General features: G+C 55.0%; 1 protein-coding gene across 11 annotated transcripts in view; it reads left to right on the plus strand.

Moving 5' to 3' along the window:
* Nucleotides 1–12,537, plus strand: part of NCOR2 (nuclear receptor corepressor 2) — a 223,944-nt gene that overhangs the window by 91,747 nt on the left and 119,660 nt on the right. The gene's annotated exons all lie outside the window — the stretch shown is intronic.

Below are 12,537 nucleotides of genomic sequence, written 5' to 3' on the forward strand. Positions count from 1 at the left end.
CACTTCTGGCTGGGTTCCTCTCTCCTCTGCCTTCTCCTCCCTCCCCAGAAGACCGTTTCCAACAGGACACGGGTGTGCGTCAGCCCTGCCCACCTGTGCATGAGCACACACGTCGGGCAGCACGCGGCCGCCTTGTGCAAAGTGTCTGGCACTCGTGGTGGGTACAGGAGGTTGGTTCATCGCCCCTCGCCAAGCTGGAGAGCTGCGAGGGCTTGTCAGCAGCCCCTGCTGCTCACCGAGGGACAGGCACCCGAGGCACCAAGCAGCTGGAGGAGCATCGCATCCGGGAGGGTTGGGCAGTGCCACGCGTGGGCAAAAAGCTGAGCTATGGCCCAAGAGATGTGGGCATGGCAGGGGAAGCCCTCGTGAGCTGCAGAAACGCCCTGGAGATGAGGTGTAAGAAGTGAGCTCGACCTTCTCCCAGCTGGCTGTCCTCTGCCCGGCTGCTCCAGTCCTGCTGCCACTGGAAACCCGCAGGTGAACCGGTCGTGCCTCGAGCGCAGGTGGCTGGGCCTTGCTTCCTCCGGCTCCTTTGTGCTCATCGACATCCGAAACGACCTCTTAAATTGCCTTTCAAACTGAGAAGGCAGCAGGACGAGGCCGGCTGCTCCCTGGGAACTTGCTTTGTCGTTTACATACATTTTTTGTTCCATTCGGCCAATGTTACAAGGCTCACGTAGTGTGACATCTCCCCGATCTGCTTGGGGGAAAGAAAGTCCCCTGAGTTCCTATGCTTCACCCCTGTAATTGGAAGAAATACAGCCAGTGGCTGTGCTTGCAGCAGGGCAGCCTGGCGAGCTGTGTGCTGCATGGATTCACAGTGATTGTTGGTTTTTTTTTCCCTGTCTTTGAAGTGTTTGTACATCTGTTACGGAGTAAAATGCTTTTGAAGCCCATTTTTTCTTTAACAGCAAGGATTGTTATGTGCCCTGCTGTTATTTCCTGAAAGCGATAGCCAGAGCTAGTTTGCTGTTTAACTTTGAGCCCTCAGGTGGAGCTGAGGAGCTGGGGCTGGTGTCAGGAGCTGTGCCCTGGCTGGGAGGCGAGGAGCAGCGCAGGTGACGAGGGCTGTGCTGCCCGCTGGTGCCGGCCGCCCACGGTCAGTCAGAAATGTCAGGTTTTGAGCAGTTGGGGCGGAAAGAAACCCACGCCTGGCGCACATTTCCAGGAACAAATTCAGTCCTGGTAGCGAGAGGCTGTGACATTCTGGCTGTTTCTCTTGCCCCCTGCAGTTTCAGCCCGATTTTGGGATTCTTCGCTTCTAATCTGCTGGCAGAGGGCTGTGTGCGCCGCAGCTCGCTCCGGAGGCATCGTGCTCCGGGATGGGGTGTGTGATTCTTCCATGGGATCTGCCCAGTTCGTGCAAACGATGAGGCAGCAGGAAATTATTACCGTCTCCCAAGCACGTACATCTTATCACAGATGAAGCTGGGCTCCCTCAGTCAGCACGGCTGCGCTCCCCTCCTCGCCAAGGGGCTTCGAGAGGCCCTGGGAGCGCTTCGGCATCGCTGCCGTGAGCGTACAGCACCTAGCACATCTGCCCGGCTGTACTTTTCCATCATTATGAAATGCAGTAAATCCACAGTTCTGACTCATGCAACAAAAGCCAGCGAGTTGTGACACTGATCAGATTAATTTTGCGTGCTGCCTTTCTGAGGAGGAGGGCATTTCGTGCTGAATCCTTCCACCGCCGCGCTGGGCGGAAAGCGCCGGAGCTGCAGCAGCGATCGATGGTGTTTGCCTGCTGTTGCTGGAGGGGATGGAGTGGGGGAGTGATTTCAGAGATGGATTTGGCAGCGAGGAGTTGCTGCTCTCTGTGCCTGTGGTGCTGGGAGCTGTAATAACATATTGAACATGGCAACAGCCCTTGCTGAAGCTCGGGAACTTCACCTCCGTGCTTCGTGGAGCCTCATCTCCTAACAGCACCCTCAGCGTCGATAACGAGAGGAGCCGTCGAGTGCCAAAGGCCCTCGTTATAATCACTCTGAAAACCTCCTTGCTTTTTGGACCCAAACCTGCTTTTTAAATGTAAAAACTCTTTGGCTGCGTTCTAGGCAGAGAACAGTCGGAGGGTTTGCTGGCTTGCTCCATGACAAAATGCATTGCAGCTTTGTGCTGCAGGGGGGGGCGAGGGGCCGATGGACACTTGTGTGTGTCAGGAATGCTGGCTGCCTGCTCTGCGAGCAGAGGGGTTGTTTTAGGACAAGCTGACAGGCCCTTGGCTTGTTCTGCTGCTCTCAAAAAATGTAATTCTAATTCTTGGCACCTTTCTCCGAGAGGATAAAGACTGAGAACGCGGTGGAGCCTGTTCCCTCTGCCCTTGGAAACGTGCTTTTACCCAGCTGCAGAGCTGGCTTGGGGCAGGAGCACCGTGCTCCGTCCTGCCCCGTGATTTGGTCAATCCGAGGCAGGAATGAAGGGGGGAGAAGCAGCGAGGGGTGAAATGACCTGGGGCACCTCCTCATGGTCCTGATACGCATCTGGTTGTGATTGTCTCTGGTCATCTTTGACCAAGCATCATCTGTGCGAGCTCTCTGCCTTCCTCCTGGGCTGTGCTTGTGCTAGTTTCTGGTCGGGCCTTCCCTTAGGCACGGTGCTCGGGGGACAGTTTGTCTGCTCAGACAGCTCGACGAGCTCCCAGCCTGTGGCACTGGAGCCTCCGCTGTGTCCTCAGGGGTGCCCCAGGCTGCAGAGCCCACGGTGCTCACCGCAGCCAGCTTCTCCGCTGCCTGCCGGGCACTTCTCCTCCCCTGCCGGTGTGCTGGCAGCGGGCATGGCTGGTTTCTTCCTCCCTGAGGAGGAGCACTGATAGCTCCTCTCCTGCCTTCTGGCCGCCGCCTGGGATGTCGGCCTTCCCGTGGCTGCTGAGGAGAGAGCCATCGCCTGGCGCAAAGCAGGCCGGCCCACGTGGTTACGGGACCAAAGCAAGCGCAGGCTTTTATTTCAGCCTGTTTTTCAGGTCTGCCTCATTTTATCTCGTGCCAGCAATCGCAGGTATGACGTAGGGCAGATAGCCCCCAGCAGCTAACATGTTCCTGCCTCGGCGGCAGGCGAGTGGCAGACATAAACACAGGAGCCTCCAAGTGTTAAAAGCTACTGGAGAACATGCAGGTATGTGATTAAATGTATAGACTGTTCTGTTAATAGCTTCCAATATATTTGGGGGGTATGTAAATTATACATACGTGTTCCGTGTCTCTATATTTTTCACAGTTTAAGTAATTGAACAATCTGCATTCGTATATATGTATACACGCATATATGCTGCCTTCTACTTGCAAGCTGTGTTTTCAAAGGCTTCTTGTAGCTGTGCCGTTCAATGATCCAGCCTTCAGCAGCCACATGAAGAAAGGCTTATAGTCTCTAGAAAAGCTAAATATTGATTTGAGTCGATCTAGGTGCACTTGGAGACATCACTGGTGTTCATGAATACAGCATAATCTCTGATTGGAGTGGGGAAATTTCATCATAAAGGCCCCAAAAGGGAAGTTTATTATTGCTTTCTTCCAAATGCCTGAATTTTATTAGCTTCAGTCATTCTTGGCAGGGCAGTGGAATGGGATTTTATAGTTAGCAAAGGAAAAGTAAACACAGTAATCATTTCATAGCCCTGTGCCTGCCAAACCGAGATGGAAATTCCAGCCTTGGTGGGAAGCTGCTGCTTTGCTAGCAGATAATACCACATTCATTGTGGGCTTATTCTTGCCATGGGAGCTGAGATATTAAGGTTTTTTCTCTAACGTGCTGGCCTGGAAAGGCAGGGGTGCCTTCACATTGTTCTGCAGAACGGGCCCAGGCCGGGGCCTGCATTTCGGGCCGCTCCGCAGGCCCTGAAGCTAGGCCCGTGCTGCCCCTGAGCCCTGGAGAGCTGTTGTCCTGCCTTCTTCCCGCTTGGTCTTAACCTCAGGTAATGCCCTGATGCTCGAGGAGTGTCAAGTTTGGGATGTGGTGGTTCCTAAACCCTGAGACCACGTCCACCCAAGCAGGGCTGCCCCGGGCCTGGCGGTGGTGGGGTCCCGGGGGTCTCCAGCCCCGCCAGGCCTCGGGATGTGGCCTCCTGACGGAAAGCAGGGCAGGAAACGGCTACTCAAACAAACAGCCGGTGTCGAGGCTCCCCCTTCCACGTGTCTGCACAATTATTAGAACAATAAAGCATTGAGCCCAGCCGGCGGCCGGCCGTGATTGATAGCGCAGCTGACGCTCGCTTTTACACCACCCGTGCTCCTCTGTCAGCGAATATCCTGGCTCCGTGGGGCTTTATTTGGGGTTGTCCCTGTTCCCCGAGCTGTGTCGGGGCTGTGTGTGCAAGGGGTGGCCGCGGGCACTGCTGTCACAGCGGGTGCCTTGTCCCCGTGTCCCGTGCACGTGCTGGGGATGCCTAAGGGGGTGATGCCGGAGCGAGTGGGGAGCTACAAAAACGGTGCTGGGGACCCGCGAGGCCACGAGAAGCTTCATTAAAAGCTGTTTGAAGGGAGGGCTGTTTTTCCCCCAAGCCTATTCATGTTGGTTGAATTTGTTTTTTCAAAAGCATCCAAGGCGCTGTGCGCTTTGTTTCACACTCAAACAAGTTTTCCAGTGCAGCCACCGCTAAATGGAAGGCAGACCAGCTCGGATTCCTGATCAAAACAGGGCTTGTTTTTTTTGCTTATTATCTCAACTGGTGAAGTTCACAGGTCACGTTCACCACTGACCCGTAGCCGTTTCCAGGCTGTCGAGTTAGCCTCCTGTGTCGTGCGTATATGAGTCTTAAAAGTCGTGTGTGTGCGCGCACCAAGCTGCTCCAACAGAAACAACAAGACCTCGCTGGTGAAAATTGAACTTCTGAGATCTAACTAGATTTTGGAAAGGAAAAAGGTCTTTGGAGGATTGCTTTTAAGTCCAGTTTTTGGCAGCTTTGGAATTTGTGTTTTTTGCAGACAAGACCTGCAGAGTCAGATAGTTTGCCATGGGGTGGGTGAGTCTTGGAGTCAGAAATTCGTTGAAGACTTCCCCTGGTGCTTGATATGAGGGCATGGCTGGAACACACCTGTATGCTGAATGGCCCTACAGGTACCACAGCAATGAACTGGTGGTGTGGGGTTGGCGAGAGGAGCTCGATAGACAGCTGTAGGAGCAGCAACTGATGGCTTTCCCTGAAGAACCCACACGGTTTGAAGAGCAGCTGCTAGAAAAGGGCAGGACCTCAGTACTGGGACCCCCAGCCCATGAGTGTCTTGGTGCAAGATGCCAAGAGGAGAATCAGGCTGGGTCTGTAGCACGCCTCAGCCACTGCTAATACCATCGTAGGTCTTCCTCGCGCTTCCCTTCTCCATCAGTCGAGCTCTTTCTCACAGCACAGCGCCCTGGCTTTGGGGAAAAACAATTTGGGCGGTCGTTGCCCAGGGGGAGAATGGAGGAAGGGAAGGCGGACTGGGCAGCCTTGGAGGATATCTTACTTGGAGCGATTAAATAGAGCTGTCTTCATTCATTGCCTTCCCTGTAAACCTGCTGCCCCTTGCAGCCAGCTTCCCCGTGTTCGTGCTGGTCCTGATGAACTCCCTGACAAATCCCCTGCTCGCAGCCGGCTGGGTGCTGCCTGAATGGGCCCCGGCGTTTGAATTTGCATGGCTGAGGAGTCCCCGCTCCCTCCTTCCTCCTTCCTCCTCCCTGGCAATAGGAGGAAATTCAAATGTTTCTGAAGAGCGACATTTCCATTTCAAAAGCTGTTCGCTCAAGTGCGTCTGGAGTGGGATTTCTCTCCCCCCCACTCCTCTCTGAATGGCAGCTTTAGAAGTCTCATTTCCTCTGCTTGATAACACCAGGCTGAGAAGGGCTTTTGTCTTTCCATTTCCCCTCGATTTTTTTTATTTTCAAACGAGCGAGGTTTTCAGAAGCGGGCCGTGGTGGGCTTCCCTCCCCCGGCTGCGTGGCCCCGTGCCAGGATGCACCTGGTGGCACCAGGGAGCGAGCCGGGGGTCCCAAAATGGGGGTCCCAAAACGGGGGGCTCGGCCTGGCAGCTGACAACCTGGGAGCACCCTCTGCGAGCAGAGGAGGAACAGGAGCACCATGGATATCCTGGCGTGTCCCAGCTCCTGCAGTGAGTGCTGAGCTGGCTCAGGACCTGGCCCCGCGTTCGCAGCCTGTGTTGCCGCGTTGTCTCACATGGCGCGGACTTGCAGCCCGCCGGCTTTTTGGCTGGAACAGCCGTGCCAGGTGGGATGGGATTCTGCTTTTTGGTTTCTGTGCCATGCCTAGTGGAGGGTGGATTTAAGAGGATGCATTTGCCTGCCTCCTTCTGCAGGACTATCGCATGCTTCTTGTGGGATGGCATTTGCTGTGAGATGAGGGCTGTGCTAGCATAAAAGCAGAGAATTGCTTCTGCAGAGGCCTTTTGACAAAAGGCAAACTCCAGCGTGCTCTCAGCGTGGCACACAGGGCTTGAGGGCTTCTCTAGCTTCTTGAGTGCCGCTTAGGACGTCGCAGGTTTCCAGGGAACAGTTCTTGCGTCCTCAAATGCTCGGTCAGAGGGAATGTGCCCGCAGGGATTAGCAGGACCTTGGCGCTACAGCCCTGCGTGGCTGGCGTGCTGGGAAGGCTCAGGCCTTGCTGTGCTGCCTGTGCTGGCAGTCAAAAGAGGACAGGTGGTGTTACAAAACCAAAACCAAACACAGGGAGGCTAAAATTTTCAGTGGTGTGGAGTAAGCAAGGCGTCCATATCCATTCAGACGAGGGGCATCTCGAGCAGGGATGGCTGGAGGAGCTTCTTTCCCCTGTTTGTCCACTGCACCCGACTTTGGGGATAAAGCTGCTCGGTTTGGTGGCAGGATGCTCCTGGGGTCACTGAAGGAGGCTCGGAGGCAGCGAGCAGATTTCCTGTACATGTTGTGGTCCTCGGGGCTTGCCTGTAGAAACCCCGTGAGCCATGGGGCTGGGGGGATGACGGACATGTGGGGCCGTGCCACCGCGTCCTGCACTTCTGTGGAAGGCCGTGGCGATTACTCAGAGGTTCCTGTGAGAGCTGCCAGAAGCTGGCCGGTTCCAGGGAAAGGGGGGCTGCTTTGAGCCCTGGCCACGGGGCGCCTTGTGCACGAGTCCTGGTGGGAAGCCACAGCACAGCTTTCTGTGGGCTGGCTTTTCTTCCTTAGCCTCTCCGAAAATCCCCCTGTATTCTTCCAGCAACTCCTAATTTTTGTTTTGTTTTTCATTGTAACGTGGTTAGCAGGAGGCCCTGCTCATTTAAAGGGATGATTTGAGGTTAGCAAAGGCTGGGGCAGGATTTGGGGTTTGTGTGCTACAGGGACAAGGATGTTCTGTGCCATACATCGTTCGGTGGGACGGCAGCGCAGGTGAGGTGATGCCCTGGGTGGCTGCTGGGCGCGTGAATTATTAAAAGCTGCCAAGCGACGAGTCCGAGGGCTTGTTGCTCTGGGGGTTACGCTGACAACCTCAATTTCTCCCCCCTGCTTTTTTTGCTGCAAGCAGCAGGATGCAGCCTCTGCTCTCTGTGACCCGTGCTTTGCTTTTGGATCCTCTGCGAGCAGCAGGTGGTTTGCTCCTCAGCTCCAGCCCCGCCGCCTGCTGGGTGGTCTCGGGCTCCGTGCGCCCCCCCAGCCCCAGCCCTGCATTTCCTCACAGCTTTCATGGCACTTGCTGCTGCCGGCGCGCCAGCGAGCTCCTTCCCCAGCAGGCAGGGGGGCCACGAGCCCTGCTTTGCAGGCAGAGGGGGCTGGGGCAGGGCTGCCTTCCAGATCCGTGGTTTTCTCCCCAAAATGCCAGCTTGGAGCCTCGCAGGAGCGCAGGACCCGAGCCGCAGCTCCCTGCCACCTGCCCCCTGGGGCCAGCCTTTGCTCATTCAGTTCCGAATCACTTCCACTGAGCCAAGCGGGCATCACAAGGAGATTTTATTCTTCTTGACTCGGGCATTTCTTTTTTTTTTTTCTGAGTTAGCAAAAGGCACATCGCTGGCAGGGAGCAGCCTGCCAGATGTATCGACTCCGCTCCGTAGCTTCGGGCTGCTGAAGATGCTCAAAGAAAAGGTTTCCAGAATTTTTCTCAGCATTGCAGAAAGGCATATTTTCCTCTAAACTTGTTCTTGGAAAAGGCAGAGTTGTTTTGGCTGAAATTTACTATTTAGAAGGAAAAAAAAAAAAAAAAAAAAAAGGCAAAAAAAAAAAGCCTGAAGCAAATATTCAGCATGGAAAATTTCAGCCCAGATAGCTAATTTCTTAACAAACTTAGAATCAGTGGAAAACCCAGGATTTTCGGGTAGGAAACGTTGGGCAATCCTTAATGAGAGGCGGAGCCATTAGCTCCTCGTCCTAATGAGGAGATGGGTAGGTGAGAATTCATCACTCCTGCGAAGTCAGTAGGGAACATGCGAGTTCAATGCAATTATTATCCACTAATGGGGAAATGCGAGGAGGTAATGAAAGGCGCAGCATCCATTTGTCAGTATAATGCCTTGGGCTTCGGTGGGAGTTTGTCTGAGCGAGGTTTTCCCCGATCTGCCCCGTTACCCTGAGCTTCTCGCCGCGTCTATCCGCCCGTCTTGCTGCTTCTGTAACATCCCGCGATCCGCAGGACCAGAGGCAGCATCTGTGAAGGATAACGCTGCGGAACGGCTCTTTTTAAGCACGAGCAAGTTTTGCAAGACGAGATGCTCTGCTTTGGGCAGTGCGTTTAACTGCAACACCGACTGGGAAGGTTTTACCACCCTCGTAAATCTGCTGGAGGGGGTGGGGAGGGAGGGAGGGTCAGCATTTGTTCCTGGTTTTGCAATTCAATTGCTTCAAGCTGTTGAAACATCGGGGAAGTTTTTTGACCTACTTTCGTGCAAGCTGAAAAATTGTTGGGATATTTTCTGCCCCGGCTCTGTGGAATTCAGCTGGGTTACAGGGGAAAGGAATTTCGTACGCCTTCTCATCGAGTCGCATTTCTTTAGAAGAAAAATAAAAACATTGGGGGGGGGGGGGGGGGGGGAAAAATCGACTTTGTCTTCAGACAGCTCCTTCATCTCCGGCTTCGTGCAGTCCCCTGAGATCTGGTGCTGGGCTGCGTCGGGGGAAGGTGAATGTATTTTTTGGGTACCTGCCCTGCCCACGCATGCCCTGCTGTGTGGGAGCAGAGGCAGGAGGCGGGCGATGCCTCGGCACTGCTCAGGTCTGCAGCACCATGATGAACCCACTCCATCCTGCACTGCCTCATCCCATTCCCCCAGGTCCTGCAGCCACCTCATCCCATTCCCCTGGTCCTCGGGAGCTGCTCAGCCCTCTCCTCGGGCATGGTTTTGGCAGGCGGTGCCACCAGCTCGCCCAGCAGCCGTGTGCTCCTCCAGCCTGCCTCGCTCTGCCGCTGCGGGGCCGCGGCCGAGCTGCGAGCCAGGAGTAGTTAAGAATTAAAACTCCGTTACAAGGATTGGGCTGCTGAAAGAGCCATTAGCGCAGCAGATGGCTGCAAACAAAGGAATTGTAATAACTCGATGTACTTTTCACTGCTCGGGCTCTCTAACGCCGTGTTTGTGCTGCTCTCCGGGGACGGGGGATGTTGGTTTGGGGCCTTTTTGACGTTTTTCTACTGTCAGCATTAGTGCAGTGCTGTCACACTGGGGTTGCTGATGGGGCAGGTGGTATTTGACGCTTTTCCAGTTAAAAAAAAAAAAATCCTTTGGCCCGTATTTAGCTTTTTTAAGCATTTATACACTTGTTTTTGCCTTAATGCCCAGGAGGTGAGGCGCTGGGGGGTGGAAACGAGAAGAGAAGCACCCCCAAAGCCTGGCCTTGCTGTCTGACAGCCTCCCAGTGCTAATTGGTTTCCTCGCTGCCAGCATCTCCTCCTGCTGCAGGGAGGTGCATGCAGCTTCTGCCCCCCGCTCGCCCACCCTCGTTACCGTACAAATCCCATAATAATAAGGCCAGGAATAAACAGGATCTCCAGTAGCTGTTAGCCACGTATAAAAACAAATCGCACGGAAACGGTGTAATTACTGAGAAAATACCAACATGAGTAATGCAGTAATTGCTTTCTTCCCTCCAGCAGACTTATTCCAGCTCTCCCCCCTTGTGCTGGTCTCGAAGCCTGTGACTCCCCGTTAATCAGAAGGATTTTAGGTTCCTCGCTACGCTTGTCCCAAGCCCGGCTGTGATGCTATCCAAAACACTGGTGTATATTTTGCCTCGGAGGGTGAGGAAGCAGCAGTGGTCCAAGCAAAGCCACCCCCACCCATTGGCATCCCCAGGTCCTTCCTCGCGGGCATCCAGGTGCCCGCCCCGGCTGCGGGGTTTGCGCTGCGAGGGATCAGCACGGGGCTGATTTTTGGCTTTTGGTTTTGTTTTTTAATTCCTCTTGCTGCTCCTCACTTGAGGTGGAACGACAAGGACCAGTGATCTGAGGTCTGGGGACGCTGCCTCTATTTATTGCTGTCATCATCTCACAGTGCAAGATGATGATGGGTTTTGTGCTCTGACTGGAGGCTCTTCCCCTTACACAGCTTTGCTGCCATTTTGATTCACGTTCGGAAAGGTAAAAGGATACAATTTTATCAGAAAAGTTTACCAAAGGGTTTTGTGCCAAGTAGCAGATTAAAAATGCCCTCTCTTGTGTATTGGCCAACACGAGAGAGTATCTTTAGCTCCCCGTGTGCTGTGGGAAGCCTTTCTCTCCTGCCTTTTTGGCAGGTAGCTTTCTGGCTTCTAGAAGAGTTTACCCACCTACAAGCCTCTGCTGCTTTCTCTCCCTGTTTCTTAATCTGAACCAGATTTCGGGAGCAACCGATTGCTTTTGCTTCTTGCAGTTGTGCTGCTCCTCTTGGCTTTAAAGAAAATCCAACACAAACCCCACACCTGTGGACAAGACATTGAACTTCACATCCCCGCTGCAGCAGGCCGACCCTTTTTGGCGTCTAAACCCAGGGCTGTAAAACGAGATGGGATCTGCTTTTGGGATCCTCCAGAAACCTTCAGTGTCCCTCTGATTGCCCTTCTGGAGGGCTGCTGGCACCAGCCAGCTCAGCCTGCAGCCTGGGTCGGGTTTGGTGCTCAGCCCACCTGCTTTGGGGTCTGGTGGTGGGACCTGGCCGCTCGCCCGTGGCCGTGAGTCAGAGCGGAGGGGAGGACGGCAGCGCCAGTTGGTGCAGAACAAGGTCGCCTTTGTCCCCGCGCTGTAATTAAGGTAGCGAGGTTGTGTGAACTCCTTCCCTTGTTTACTTTCCCTCTCCCCTCCCCTCCCCAGCAGCTGCAGGGTGCTGTGCGCAGTCTGGCAGCGGTTTAGGGTTACAAACCAAGCCGCAGCTCCTCTTCCCCGCTTCCTGCCCCCTTGAGGGGGAAAGAAAATCCATCCTCTTGCTCGGCAACCGTAGAGATAAAGGTTTAATTGAGGTGTTGGGCAACTGCCAGACCGGGAGCGCAGTGCCCCGGGTCAGGGCGTGCCGGGGTCCCCTTGGACCTTGCCACAAAGCCGGGTTGGGGCAGGGCTGGTGCCTGCAGCCACGGTGCTCTGGGTGTGCGCAGCGCCCTGGACCCGGTGCTGCACATCCCTCGGTGACCACGCAGGAGGAAGCATCTGCACCAGCTCCTCCAGCTCAGGGGCTTCCCTTCTTGTTCCCCCAGCTGCTGCTCCATCCATCGCAGCTCCCCTCCGAAGCGGTCACCTCGAGCCGCTCGTGCTCGGACGGGGCTGTGAGCACCAGCAGCTAACAAGGACAGCGCCGAGCCCTTGGAGCAGCTGCTCAGGAGGGAAAACGCGGTTTTGTTTGCGTGGCCGGTTGCTGTCACACAGCTGCTTCGTCCCAGGTGCATTCATCAGGGCTGCGTGAGCTCATCCAAGCACAAAACTCGGGGCTGTGAGAGCCGGGCTTCCGAGTAATTGGGAGTTTGGGGGCGAAGGGCGGTGTGTGGGTGAGGTGTTGTGCCTCTAGGGTGCTCGTGGGGTGCTGGCTCGGTGGCATCAGCGAAATCATCGCTTCTCTGGAGAAGGAGCTGCAAGTTTCAATGCATTTACCACGAGCTGGAGGCAGAGGGGAAATGAGAGCTGGCCTCTGTGACGGCCGCGGAGGTTTTGCTGATCCATCTGGTGTCTGATTTGAAAGGTCCTGCTGAGCAGAGAGCTGCTGTACCTGGAATTTGCAAGAATCTGTTCTCCATCACTTCCCTTTATTTTTATCGGAGCTGACCTCATCCGTCTCTGAGGTCTCCGTTTCTGGAGGGATGTTGGACATCTCGCACCTGGGGCTCCCCCCACCCTGCCAAGATCTTAGGGAGGTGGAGGGGAACCCGAAGGAGCTGGGAGTCCCCTCGTCTCCTGGGGCCACCCTCATATCCAGTGTGCTTCATTTTTTTTTTTCCCCAGCGTGTTTGGGGCTGTGTCAGTGGAGGACGAGCCTGTGGCTACCTCATTTTCGAGGAAGCAGAGCCGTGAGCTGGCTGCTGAGACACAAAGGGATGGTGCTTAGGATTTCAGCCCTGCAAGCCATGGGTTTGGTCCTGCAGGACTGCAGGTGATGGGAGCCTCGGAGGCTTTGGCAGGAGGTCAAGCTGCTGTAGCATCCCCAGGAGACCGGGCTG

The sequence above is a fragment of the Aythya ferina genome, assembly GCF_964211825.1.
Source record: "Aythya ferina genome assembly, chromosome: 17".
NCBI classification, from domain to species: Eukaryota; Metazoa; Chordata; class Aves; order Anseriformes; family Anatidae; genus Aythya; species Aythya ferina.